Raw genomic sequence first — 14,420 nt, 5'->3', positions numbered from 1 at the left:
ACCCCATCCACGGCACCTGAAGCCACCTAACATACCTATCAACAACTTGGTTACATAAATTACAGCATGTTAGTGAACCAGAGTGCTGTGGAGACTGAGGAGAAATGAGGGAGACCCACTGCAACACTACAAAGGACGTCCCAACATCACTGCATGATTAAAAAACCCAGTTGTCAGGACATGGTGGCGTGACCCTTGAAAACAAAGAGCCGTGTTGGGTCACGTGGACTTTTCCAGTCTGGAGCAATCACTACAATGATGGAGGCGTGGGTAATCAGAAGAGAGAGAGATGGGGGAGTTTCTTCTTCTTCTTTTTTAAGGTTGTACATGTATGTAATTCTTATGTTTAAGCAGGTTTTTTTAGATTTATAAAATGTATCTACATTACAAAAAAAAAAATCATGTTTATTTAGACTTTCTCAATCCACCAAGGCAATGAACACCCCTGAGTTTGCCTGTAAGTTAGGACTTGATTGATGATTGGTTGTTTGATTTCAGTGAGAGAGAAAAGGAGAGTTAGAGGCAGGAGCATAGAGCTGTTCCTGTGTGTGCCCTGACTGGGAATTGAAATGGCAACCTCTGTGCCTCAGAACGATGCTCTAACCAGCAGAGCCATCTGGCCAGCACTAAGTCGGACTTTTATAGCATTAGGAACCTGGGTTTCATCAGTATAAGAAACCTTCATGATAAAAAACTGTTCTTTTCCCCTCCCAATGCTTTATTGTAAAAATGTTTCATACCTACATAAAAGGTGAATTTTCAATGAACTTCTGTGTCCTGCTACACAGACTCCACATGTAACATCTTGCTATACTTGCTTCATCACATGGCTATCTACTGCTCTACTCATCCATCCATTTTAAAAATATATTTCAAGGTAAACGGAAGACATGAATGTACTTCCCCTTAAGTATTTCCACATGCATAGCATGCAAGCTGCTTTTGAACAGATAAAACATGAAAACTTCCACACACCTAAGAGAACACACACTTCATGGCAGCCTGGGAAAGGGGGTGCTCAGGAGAATGGGTTTGGGACTTCAAAAGGACTAATTAGGTTTTGTTTCTCACCTTGGTCCAGACTTCACTAAGAACAGGGAAGCACCCACACCTCAGAACCTAACATCAATGTTTGTCATTAATCAAAACTGCAGTTAACTCCATGTGTCTTTGGGACCTGTCAGCTGTGGCAGCCTCCCTTCCTAGCCATGGAAGAGCATATTCTTGTTTATTGGCAAAGCTGTCACCATTTAATTGGTATCAGATTCTGACTTACACAAGTAACATTCTCCTGAAAAAAAAAAACTGCAGTTAAAAAAAATCAAAGTGAGAACAGGACCGGGACACGTGTGCTGTGAGCACTTCCCAAGAGGGGCTGGTGTCAGACTGGGCGGGTCTGTCTGGGGCGCTAAGCCTGGAGCTTCCGGGGAGAAAACTCCAGCCAAGCGTTCTTTCAAGTCTTGGAGAGAGCTTGTTGCTGTTCTACAAATGTTTGCATGCAGTTTTTTCTAGTGTTGTTTCACCTACAGAAAAACAAGCAGCCCACAAAGGCTTCCATGATGCCCAGTGTATTGGCTCCTCTCATGACCTGAGGTTTATATATTCATTTTTCAGGTAGTTTCAGGTTTCTAACTTTCCAATTAGCAAGTGACCAAATAGGGCTGGAAATGTATGCAAGCCACACCTCCTTTGCCAGACAGACCCCCAGCCAGCCCGGTTTGTGGAGCAGCAGTGCCTTCTTCTTCCTAAACCTGAGCTGGCATCAGCTCATGCTTTAAGGATGGTGCCCATGAGCACGGCCTGCACCACATTTGAAGAACATGGCTGCCCTGACACATGACCTAGCTTGGGCTCTTAGCTGCGAACGCCCGTTCCGCGGCTCCCACCAGAACCACAGCTGCGGGTGCTCTGTCCTCACGTGGGGGTGTGGTGTGTACACAAACCTCCACACAGCTTTTGTGCCCATGGGAGGAGGTGCTTTCTAAGATCATGGGAGTATCTAAAATGCCAAAGTTTAAGATTGTCCAGAAAATTCTGGAATACAAGATTTAGTGTGGCACATAAAAAAATAAAATGACACTAATAAAAAAAAATCTTCCACACTCACATAAATTAAGGCAAAGCCCTAAAATTTCAACCTCTGAATATCATAGATTCTTCAATAGATTTTCCATTTACAGCCCCAAATGCAATATATTGCAAAGTATTAGCGTGCAGCACAGTGCCGATCAGAGACAGTAATTCTCTCCAAAAACATCTCAGCCATTTCTTATCATATTTGTCTTTCCATATCTTTATTAAGTCCACCAAGAGAGCTTATTGAAGGCCTGACCTGTGGTGGCGTAGTGGGATAAAGCGTCGACCTGGAACACTGAGGTCGCCGGTTCGAAACCTTGGGCTTGCCTGGTCAAGGCACATATGGGAGTTGATGCTTCCTGCTCCTCCCCCTTCTCTCTCTCTCTGTCTCTCTCTCTCTCTCACTCCTCTCTCTCTAAAAAAAATTAATAAATAAAAAAAAGAGAGAGAGCTTATTGAAGACCTACCTTTATTCTGACCTCAAGGGCTTCCAACCAGTAACAACAAAACAAACTACAACTGATATTCACATACATATGGGGGGGGTGAATAGTTTTAATTTTCACATTGAGACCCCCAATTTTCAACTGATGGCCTCAGCAGGTTTTAATGGACACAAACAATTTACTTTTACTGTTTTAATTGCTTGTAGTCAATCACTTTTTACTGCCCTCTACATCTGAGTAAACAAATTAATTGAGCTGCATTCATAAGTGACTGGATGAGATGGCTGGTTATGTCTATTTTACTATTTGCATCTCAATTATAGGCAGCATTGGGAAGAAGCTGGCCAAAAGGCAGTGAAGCTCATTAAAGCAGAAAATGGAAGTTAGGAGAGAAATGGTAGACCAGTAGCCCTGAGGAGGGGGGGTCAGGGCCATCGAGGGCCGCTGGGGGTGGCTCTCCTACCTGACTGCAGGAAGGGGAGGAGAGGGGCGGGTTTCAGGTTGCCAGGACAACAGAGAAGGCAGGTGAGGGCTGTTTGTGTGTTAACGGGAGATGCCACAGCACAGGCAGAGAAATGGCTGTGCCGCTGTGCCTGCATCCCCACCCCCCTCCCAGCCACGGGAGGAGCACAGCAGGGGTCCTGCAGAAACTGAGACAGAACCGGACTTCCTGGTTCCCCGTGGCTCTGAGCCATAACTGGCTCTCAGCTGAGGCAGCTCCAGTCAGGAGACGTCAGCGCATTGGATTTAGTGAGAGATGGACCTGTGGTTTCCAAAGCGGGGCTTCCTGCAGGTTTTGAGGGTGGCTTGGCCCTCAAAGTGCTTCCGCTGCATTCAGAACTTACCTGGTGGGGGGTTCGCTCCTCCCAGACCTACTGGAGTCCCGACTTGGAAGATCTGTTGAGCCAAACCACAATATAGAGACTCTTCTAGGACTGGACTTATTTACACATCACAGCCGCCGGGGAAACAGCTGGGGAGACACTGTGAGCGCGGTGGGTGCGTCCCTGTCACCTGTCCTCCTCTCCTTCCTGAGAACGTGAGCGCAGTGGTTGCGTCCCTGTCACCTGTCCTCTTCTCCTTCCCGAGGACGTGATCGCGGTGGGCACATCCCTGTAGCCTGTCCTCCTCTCCTTCAGAGGACGTGAGCGCGGTGGGCGCATCCGTGTCGCCTGTCTTCCTTTCCTTCCTGAGGACGTGAGCACCGTGGGTGCGTCCCTGTCGCCTGTCTTCCTCTCCCTCCCGAGGACGTGAGCACGGTGGGTGCATCCCTGTCCCTGTCTTCCTCTCCTTCTCGAGGACGTGAGCACGGTGGGCGCGTCCCTGTTGCCTGTCCTCCTCTCCTTCTCGAGGATGTGAGCACGGTGGGCGCATCCCTGTCACCTGTCTTCCTCTCCTTCCCGAGGATGTGAGCACGGTGGGCGCGTCCCTGTCGCCTGTCCTCCTCTCCTTCAGAGGACGTGAGCGCGGTGGGTGCGTCCCTGTCCCCTGTCCTCCTCTCCTTCCCGAGGACGTGAGTGCGGTGGGCGTGTCCCTGTCGCCTGTCCTCCTCTCCTTCCCGAGGACGGCTGTGTGCTGTGTGCGGTTGCAGGGCACCAGGAGGGCACTTCTAGCTAGTCCTCGCTAGCTGGGAGATGGAGTTCAAGTTACATAAATGCGCCGTGCCTCAGTTTACTCACCTGTAAAGTGGAAGTCATCATAGCTCTTGCTTCTGAGGTTGTTATTAAGACTTCAGTTTATATAAATATTTGCTGCATGAATGGATAAATGAATGTTGGTTGCAGTTATTACCACTCATATCAATATCACCTTCATTACTGTGAAAGTTTAAAAAGATAATAGAAGACACACCCAGTGCCTCTCTGTGTTGGGCCCCACGACGCGCAAACGTTCCATAGCCATGGGCCCGTCTGACAGGCACAGCCCCTTTCAGGGGGGTCACATGTGCAGGAGGCCATGGTGTCCGTCTCTATCATCTTCCTTACTGGTGACTTCCCACAGAGCTGTGACATCCACGTCTGAGGTCCTGAGCAGTCAGATTGAGTTCTGTAACCTTCTGTGTTCTGGGTCCAGTGATCTAAGAGAGGCAGAGAGCTTCTTGTGTGCCAGCCAGCTTCTCAGATTTATCAGCTTCTATCAGCATCTCAGCACGGGTGCCCGGGGGCCATGACACCATCATAACAGAAAGTTCAGGCTTATCTGCAGCTCCCTCAGCCACAATAAACAGTAAAGAGGAAAACACGCACCAGAATCCCAGTTTCTGGTCATCAAAACGTGGCTGCGTGGGGCTTCTGGCTCCAAATTTAGGCTCAGAGACACCAGGGGTGAGACCTATGGGGAAGACAAGCTGCATCTTGCTGACCCCCCTCCCAGCACAGGTGGATGACACCACAACCACTCTGCTGATCTTCTGAGGATGTAGCATTGTGCTGACCCCCTTCCTAGCACAGGTGGATGGCGCCACACCTACTCTGCTGACCTTCTGAGGATGTAGCATTGTGCTGACCCCCCTCCCAGCACAGGTGGATGACACCACACCCACTCCGCTGACCTTCTGAGGATGTAGCATCGTGCTGACCCCCCTCCCAGCATAGGTGGATGATGCCACACCCACTCAACTGATTTCTGAGGATGTAGTAATGGCTGGGGGACAGGTCCCAATGCCATGAGACTTACAGCCCACAGATCAACCCACTTCTTTCCCAGCAGTGGGACACAGATCAGCATCACCACCGAGATGCTTTGCCTACAAGCAAGAGAAACCAACATCCCTGAAAAGATTTAACTCAAAAGGTAACAAGGTAGTTAGAAAAGATTGCCTAGTTCCTCACCCCCAAAGCTCAGACTCTGTGTTTGTCCCTCAGCAGTGTCCACCCCGCACGGTCAGGCTGCCTTGCTCCTCCCTTTGACCCGGGCTCAGCCATGGACCTGGCGTGGGGGGTGGGGTGGGACACTAGCGCATGGGACCTGGGCAGAGACTAAGTGCAGGTGGGAGGACAGATGGTGTAAACTCCCTCTTCCCCACATGTGTCTTCTCAGTGCTGCAAAGTGCCCTGGACACCATCCAGCAGACGACCAGCAGAGGTAGAGAGAGGAAGGGGCTGCAGCACCTGAGGAACAAAATGGCAGGAAGGTCCCTGGGTTTTCATTCTGTCTCCCACCTGTCCAGACAGGGCTCCAGAGAGACTGCAACCCAGATCCTGCAATGGGCACGGACCAGAACACAACACTGAGCTGTCCCACTCTGGACAACATCCCCAGGGACTTGGAATGATAAACTTATTCAGGGACGATGGTGACCTGACCTGCCTTCAGCATCAGCACAGCCCTTTCTCATCTCCTCAGCTCTCCAACAACTCGGAACCTGGGTGGGTGGGACCACCCCCTAGCCCACAGCCCACCCCTGGATCCCCCAGAACAGGTGGCATCTCTAGGCACCCCACACAGGATGTGCCCACAGAAGCAGCAGTGGGACTAGGCCCCAACTCCTCACCCTGACTCAGCCCTGCAGCTGCAGAGGCTTCACAGAGGCACCAGCACAGACAGAGAGAGGAGCTCACCTGCACCAGGTGCCAAAGAACAGAGCAGGGAAACATGTTGTCCTGCAGGTCCGGAAACCTCCAGGACCCACCGAGCAGGGAAACACTGCTGTCCTGCAGGTCCGGAAACCCCCAGGACCCACCGAGCAGGGAAACACGCTGTCCTGCAGGTCCGGAAACCCCCAGGACCCACTGAGCAGCACCAGGTGGCACAGGACCGTGCCCCCTCAAGTCTTCCAACCCTGGGCAGCAGCAGGAGAGACGCAGACAGGAACCAGAAAATCTGAGCAGAGATGAACATGACGGCTCAGAACACAAACTTGTCACTGAACCACAGCTCACAGAAGTAGGCCAGAAGCAGTAGAGGAAACCAAGCAAGGCGACTCTCCAAATCAGTGAATACAAGTAGGATCAAGACACAAGAAAATGTTTGCTGGATGGAGGGAAGATAATCGAAGGACATCAGCCATGAGAGGGGTCAGCGGCAGGAAAGGCCAGGAGGAGACTGAGGAGCGGCTCTCAAGAAGCTGCTTGAATTAGTCGTGATGAGTTCTCTAGAACAAATTAAAATAGGACCCTGGACAGTCAGGCGTAACACATTGATGATGTCAATTTTCCCCAAAGAGATGTATAGGGTTCATGTCATTTCTATCAAAATCCCAAAGTAAACAAGCTTATTCTAACATTTAGCTAGAAAGGCATAGCAGTCAGACACCTAAGTCATCTCAAAAAAGAAGAATGTGGTGAGGGATTGGCTGTACCTGATGCCGAGCCTTACCAGATGGCAACGGCAATCCGGAGAAGATGGTGCTGGTGGAGGGAGAGATGCGCTTGCTCAACAGAACAGAACAGAGAACCCAGAAACAGACACTCAAATATATTGAATGTATTTTTCACGAAGTTTCAAAAGCATTTTAATGGACAATGGCCTTGCCTGACCAGGCGGTGGTGCAGTGGATAAAGCATTGCTCTGGGATGCAGAGGACCCAATTTCAAAACCCCGAGGTCACCAGCTTGATTGTGGGATCACCAGCTTGAGCCCAAGGTCACTGGCTTGAGCAAGGGCTCACTGGCTCTGCTGGAGTCCCCTTCCCCCAGTCAAGGCACAGGTGAGAAAGCAATCAATGAACAGCTAAGGTGCTGCAACAAAGAATTGATGCTTCTCATTTCTCTTCCTTTCTGTTTGTCTGTCCCTCAGTCTCTCTCACTAAAATAAATAAATAAAAAAGAAAAGAAAAAAATAGACAATTGTATTTTCAACAAATGGTATGAAGCAGATGGACATCCACAGGCTAAAATTGAGCCTGATGCAAACCTAACACATCATACAAAATCAACTCAAAATAGATCATGGACATAACTGTAAAATGTAGAACTATAAATCATTTAGAAGAAACCTAGGAGATGCTGTTTGGGGCTCAGAGTTCAGCAAAGAGTTCTCAGACTTAACACCAAAAGCACAAACCATTTAAGGAAAGGTAAGAAACTCGACCACATCAAAACTGAAAACTTCTCCTGAGAACACCCTGGTGAGAGGAGGAAAGACCAGCTGCAGACTAGGAGACAATGTATCCAATGAAAGAGGTAGAGAGCTATTACACAGGAGCTATTATACAACTAGACACGCACCCACGACATGCCCAGGGATTAACAGATTGCATGCTTAAGCATCCCCCCCATAGCAACGTTATAGCCACACTAACACTTGGACACAACAAAACACAACTGTTACAGCACCTTTATTTTTCTCAGCCAGACACTAGAAGCAACTCAGATATTTTTCAGTTGGTGAGGGGTTCAGCAGTGGTCCACCCACGTTCTGGAACTCTACTCAGAAATAAAAAGAAACAAAGTCTTGATACTTTCAACAACTTGAATGACTGAAGAATTATGCTGTGAAAAAGCCACTTTGAGAGGATCATTCTCCAAATGACAAAGCTCACAGAAACCGAGGAAAGAGCACTTTCCCAGGGAAGAACGGGGGTGGAGAAAAGTGGGCATGGTTATCCTAAGCCCTGTCCTGATGATAGATCTGCAAGTCCCACCCCGCGCCCCACCCCACGCCGTCCCTGCTTCTCACAGCCACGCCCTGCGCCTTGCTTCTTGTGGGGAGCCACACTACGCTGTGCGCGCAGCTCCAAGGTGTCTGCCCCTCAGGCCCTCTGCGCCCCCAGCAGTCACCATCCCTGCCCATAGCCGCCCACCCCGCCCCGCGCCAGCTGCCTCTGGCCTCTCGCAGTTTCCGTCTCTGGCCATGCCTAAAACAGAAGTGTGCAAAATAATTCAAAGTAAAAAAAATGGAAACAGACACATCGGTGGTGCAGAAGTAAGTTGACAGTTTTGGTTACATGCACTCAGCTTTTCATTTCAGATTGTACACCAGACTGCAGCAGAGGACACAACTTTCTGCTGACTCTTACCTAGCTGTGATTCTCAAGATGCACACGAGGTGGCAGCAGAGAAGCGCGCTTGGAACACATTTACCACAGACAGTCCTGTATGTTTTTTGAAGCAAGTTTCAGCAAACTTCAAACCTTTGAAATGATATAAAGCATGTTTCTTGTTGTCATTACACTTAATCTAGAAATCAGTAATAGAAACTAACTAGAAAACCCTTACGTTTTTAAGTTAAGAAATTCACTCCTAAATAAACACCCATAAAATCACAATTCAAGTAACAAAATACTTTAAAATTAATGGAAATAAAAACTACATAAGAAAACTTATGGCATAATATAGTGACGAATACATTTTAGAGGGAAAAACCTTAAAGTACACAGCTTTTCCACCCATACTAAGAACCAAGATAGTAAATTAAATCCAGAGAAAGTAAAAGAAAGAAATGTTCCCAGAGACATCTGGACACTGTATACCGTACTTCCCCATGTATAAGACTCATCTGTTTTTAAAAAATTTCGGGTCTAAAAACTGTGTGCATCTTATACATTTGTTGTAGTTTTTACTCTTGCACTTTCCACTTATTCACGTTTATTATCTTTTTCTCAAATTTTGGGCCCCCAAATTGAGGTGTGTCTTATACATAGGCATCTTATACATGGGAAAATATGGTACTTTACAACCTTACCAGTTTTTTTTTTCAGGGTGAGATTTTGAAAAAAATAGTTTATTCCTCTGTACAATTTAAGCTGCAACAACAACAAAAAGCTATCATTATTTTCTTTTTTTAATTTTAATTATTAATGTTAGAGGAAGGGAGGGAGACAGATAGCCAGAAACATCAATCTGTTTCTGTATGTGCCCTGACCCAGGATCAAACCTATGACATTTGTGTATGGGTGTGATGCTCTAACCTACTGAGCTCTCTGGTGAGAGCAAGCCATTGTCTTTAAGAAGAAACATATACTAGAGAAAACCTGAGGTAATTAAAAAATAAAATAAGAATCTGTCTGCTGTGGTGACAACACCAGAAGTCTTTCCTTTACTCTTGACAGTTAGGGGCATCAAACTATCTCTAATTGTTTAGCACAAAGTGTCCCCTTTCCTAACATGCAGTTTTTTTGTGTCATGGCCACAGTCCAGACTGAGAAACCACATAAGCTCTGGGCATCCAGAATTTACCTGAGCCAGGGCCACCACTTAAAAGCTGGGTTCCTTTGGTCACAGAACACCTCCCAGGGTCTTTGTTTCCTCACATGTAAATTTTCTGTTTTATATCTGAGAACACACATTGCTGAAGGACCAAGACTTAGGCTCAGCTCTGCCTTGCAAGAAGCTGAGATATTGGACTTCACCACGATCAATCAAAACTGGGACCAAAGGCATTGAACTACCAAATCCAGTGCTTGTCACAACTTATAATAATTGTATTTATGTATATTTTTCTTTCCCTCTGTCTACTCCATGATAGTGTAGTATTTATAAAGACAGAAAGTGAGTCTATCTCATTCACTATAGACAACCAGTGTCAAACACAGTGCCCAGCACATAACAAAAGTACAATAAGTGTTTATTAAATGAGTGAATAAATGCTCTTTGTATACATATACAGATATATACAAATAACAGACACATATGGACACAGAGAGATATGCTTATGTGCAATGCATATCTATGCACACAGATGTACACACAGCCAATCTACCTGGGTACATATAGATAGAGAAATATAATAGGTACACAGAGAATATGGGAAGAAAATGAAAATGTTATAATATTTTTTTTATATATATATAAATAAATTTTTATTTTAATGGGGTGACATCAATAAATCAGGGTACATACATTCAAAGAAAACATTTCCAGGTTATCTTGTCATTTAGTTATGTTGCATACCCATCACCCAAAGAGAGATCGTCCTCTGCCACCCTCCATCCAGTTCTCTCTGTACCCCTCCCCCTCCCCTCCCCCTCTCCCTCCTTCCCTCCCCCCACCCCCCATAGCCACCACACTCCTGTTCATGCCTCTCAGTCTCGCTTTTATGTCCCACTAATGTATGGAATCCTGCAGTTCCTGTTTTTTTCTGATTCGCTTATTTCACTCCGCACAATGCTACCAAGACTCCACCATTCCGCTATAAGTGATCCAATGTCACCATTTCTCCTAGATGAATAATATAACATGGTGTATATGTGCCCCATCTTCTTCATCTAGTTCTCTATTTTTTTTACAGTGATTAAAAGCCTTTAAGCAAACTCTTGGCCAATACAGCAAGAATCCATAAATGAGTAGTGTCCTTAACATGTTCCCCAAGTCCAAGTTGGCCCCCTCACCATGCCAAATCCCTGAAAAATGCAACCTAACCACAGTTCAGTCTGTTAGGAGCTGTCACAGGGAGCAGGAGTCCAGGAAAGTTCCCCACAGGAAAAGTCCGTATGGCACTGGAATTGTTGTCACCATTCTATACTTTGCAGCTCATGTCCAAGTCCCAATGACCGCTGCTTCTAGCTGGTAATGATTCAGGTAGACTGTAAAAAGCAATTTGCAGCATGCGTGGATATGGAGCTTCTGTTCTCCTCTGCCTGGAGAGTTGAGACCAGGTTGCTTTTCCCTGGAGCTCTGTGACTGTGGCCTGGTAAAGAGAACCTTGGGATACCCTAAGCTGGGTGGCAAAGGTAAATTCATAATACAAGTTGGCAAAAGGAGGAAAGAGAGCTCTAAATTAAGAGTAGGTCCCAGCCTGAAATATGAGTGGGGCATTGAGGTAGGAGGAATAAAGGAAACACTATATATTAAGCAAAGCAGCATAAAATAGGACTATCAACACCCACAACAGAGATCTTTGAGGGAAGAATAAAGAACCTGACTATTCAGGCAAAACATAGTTAAGTGGCCCTTGTGCAAATGAGATCAGTTTACCTGCTTCTTGGAAGAAATACCCTAGGCTCGTCCACAGTGTCGTAGATGGGGTTGACGGCCCTGGGCACCTTCAGCCTTCAGTGGCAAACCCCAACATTCTGGGCAAGGTTAGGTCATAGGTGGCTGGAGCAGGCCTGGAAGAGACTGAACCCTCCCTTAGAGGAGCGAGGGGGAAGCCCACCTTCCAGTGTCCCTGTTTCCTCACAGTAGAGGTGTGTAAGCCTGGCAGGCTTTAGCTCAATGACCTTCCTTTCCACTATTGAAGCAGGACCCAGATGACATCCTATGAGACCCCTTTGGGGTGCTGGAGCCTTTAAGGGTGTATCCTAAAAGCTGGTAGTTCCCCCTGATCTCTATTGGGCTTTTTCTGCCTCTAGGTATCTTAAAAACCATTCTCAGAAGATCTCGCTGAGGGGTTTGAGGATCCCCATCCGCCTATATAAATCTTTTCCATATATCTGGAGCTATTTGGAAAAAAGACAGAACAGTGTTTTTAGCTAGATCTAATAAAGAAGGTAGATTTGGTGTCTCCTGTTCATCAGCTTTCAAAAGAAATGTAAATTTTTTTTTAAGTAAAAAGCATGATATGGTAGACCCGTCGGAGTCATTGGCCTGGTGTGCAGGATTCCCGGGTTCGATTCCCGGCCAGAGCACACAGGAGAAGCGCCCATCTACCTTTCCATCCCTCCCCCTCTCCCCCCTCCCGGTCCCTCTCCTCCCGCCCACAGCCAAGGCTCCACCGGAGCAAATCCACCCTGGGCACTAAGGATGGCCCCATGGCCTCCGCCCTAGTTGCTAGAATGACTCCGGTTGTAACAGAGCAACATCCCAGATGGGCAGAGCATTCCCCCTGGTAGGCATGCCAGGTGGATCCCAGTCAGGCGCATGCAGGAGTCTGTCTGCTTGCCTCCCCATCCCCATCCTCAGAAATATACAAAAAATAAATAAATAAAAGAAAAAATACAAAAAAAAATACAAAAAAAAAGGGGGGGGCATTCCCTTGTGCTAAAGCACCAGGAAGCATGGAGTGAGCTTGAGTGTGTCCTATGAAACATGGAGCTCTATGTTTACATATAAGTCTTTGAAGAAGGAGGAACTGCTGAAATAGTTTGTCAGCATTTGTCCCTAAGACAGCAGTCTTTATAGTGGGAACACCATATGTAAATATTTGCTGTCTGTCTATAGATTAAGGGGGGAATATGGCCAATGCTGAAAAGCCATGATCTTTGTGCCCCTCCCCTCCCACAACCCCCTCCCTCTCCTCCCCCCACCCTGTAACCCCAACACTGTTGTTCATGTCTCTGAGTCTCATCTTTATGTCCCACATATGTGTGGAAACATATAGTTCTTAGTTTTTTCTGATTTACTTCTTTCACTCAGTATAATGTTATCAAGGCCCATCCATGTTGTTGTAAAAGATCCTATGTCATCATTTCTTATGGCTGAGTAGTATTCCATAGTATATATATACCAAAGGTTTTTAATCCACTCATCCTCTGATGGACAATTGGGCTGTTTCCAAATCTTTGCTATTGTGAACAATGCTGCCATAAACATGGGGGTGCATTTCTTCTTTTCAAAGAGTGCTATGGTGTTCTTGGGGTATATTCCTAACAGTGGTATAGCTGGGTCAAAAAGCAGTTCGGGTGACGTCACGGAAATGGCGCCATGAGCAGCGCATCCGACAGCTCTTCCCTAAATCACAACAAATTTATCAACTAGAAACAGAAAAATTTATCCTCGGAGCATTCCGGAGTTCCACACAACCTGATAGCGAAAGGACTGTTATCACTTGAATCTGAGAGACGAGGGTGTGGAGGAATCTACCACAGGGACGTTCTTTCAAACCGCAAGGAAGTGCGCCTGTGGTGAGTCAGCCCATATACTTGGGAACCGCGAGACGCTGCGAGCAGCCAACGTGAGCTGCCACCGCGAGCCACCGCGAGCCCCCGCGAGCTGCCGCCGCGAGCGGAGCGGCCGCCGCGAACTGCCGCGCGTGCGCCCGGTCCGGTTGAGCACAGCTGACGTTCCCAGCGGCCCACACACTGCGAGTGGGGGTCGCCGGCCACCGGTGCCCGGAGCGCCCCATTCGCACGCGTGCCTTGGGCATTCCACGCGCCCAGGGCGCCCTGCTGGCCCGCACACCCAGGGGGCTCCATTATCCTGCGCCTGGTGCGGTCCAGCCGCCAGCGGCGGGGCGAGTGGGAGAGGCTTGGGAGATTCTCTCCGTGGGCGGGGCACCTCACCCAGCCATTCAAGCTAACAATCAAGCGTTGGGGGAGGGGCACGCGCAGGCAGCCTAAAATACCTTCGGAAGCACAGCTGCGACCCAATCACTGAAATTAGCTTAACCCATGAAATCTGCGCACCCTCGGTTCTAATTGATAAGATCTCTCTCAATTCAGCGTTCCAAGACAAGAGGTGTGATATTTTTTAGTGCCTCTCGCTAAAGGGGCGGGGGCAACTACTGATTAATAGAGCCTCCATATTTAGGGATAAACGCTAACAAGAAGGACTTGGCAGATAATAAGGTCTATACTACACTAGTCGTAAGCAGAGACTAGTGCCTCTTCTTCCCTGCAAAAACAGGCTACAAAGTGTGGAAAGCCTGGGTTTAGAGGTCCAACTAAATGATAGGCGCTGAACAGTCACCTTGACAACAATTGACTCCCACCCCCGCCTGATTACACTGGAGGGCCTGACTGTCAGAGCCTTTCCCAAAGCCTTGCACTGAGTGGGGATAGAGTGGGGATTTCCCAGCTCTTTGAGCCTCTTACTCCCCAGGCAGAAGCAGTTGCAGCCTTATAGCTGGATCACCAGACTGCTAATTCAGAAAGGGGGGACTTGGAGAGAGAATCCAGGAAAGCAAACTCTCTCATCATTGGACCCTGCAATCGCCAACAAGCCTTTACTTCCAGCAAGACTAAAGCCAATTATATGACATTGCCATGGAATCCCATCAACTGCAAATCCCTACCTAAGAGTGACACAGGGGCAGAGCCTGGGGTACAGAGTCACTGACCAGGAAGAGGGAGAGAAAAGA

At 47.6% G+C, this 14,420-nt stretch overlaps 1 non-coding gene across 1 annotated transcript; it reads left to right on the top strand.

The window, feature by feature from the left end:
* Positions 1-1,158: 1,158 nt before the first annotated feature.
* LOC136318428 (small nucleolar RNA SNORA24) lies at positions 1,159-1,289 on the top strand. Its single transcript, XR_010728070.1, has one exon. It is a non-coding gene; the product is annotated as a small nucleolar RNA SNORA24 (small nucleolar RNA).
* The last annotated feature ends 13,131 nt before the right edge of the window (positions 1,290-14,420 follow it).

The sequence above is a fragment of the Saccopteryx bilineata genome, unplaced genomic scaffold, assembly GCF_036850765.1.
Source record: "Saccopteryx bilineata isolate mSacBil1 unplaced genomic scaffold, mSacBil1_pri_phased_curated manual_scaffold_254, whole genome shotgun sequence".
Lineage (NCBI taxonomy): Eukaryota > Metazoa > Chordata > Mammalia > Chiroptera > Emballonuridae > Saccopteryx > Saccopteryx bilineata.
The sequence above is the reverse complement of the archived record's forward strand: the minus strand, read 5'-3'. Positions and strand labels throughout refer to the sequence as shown.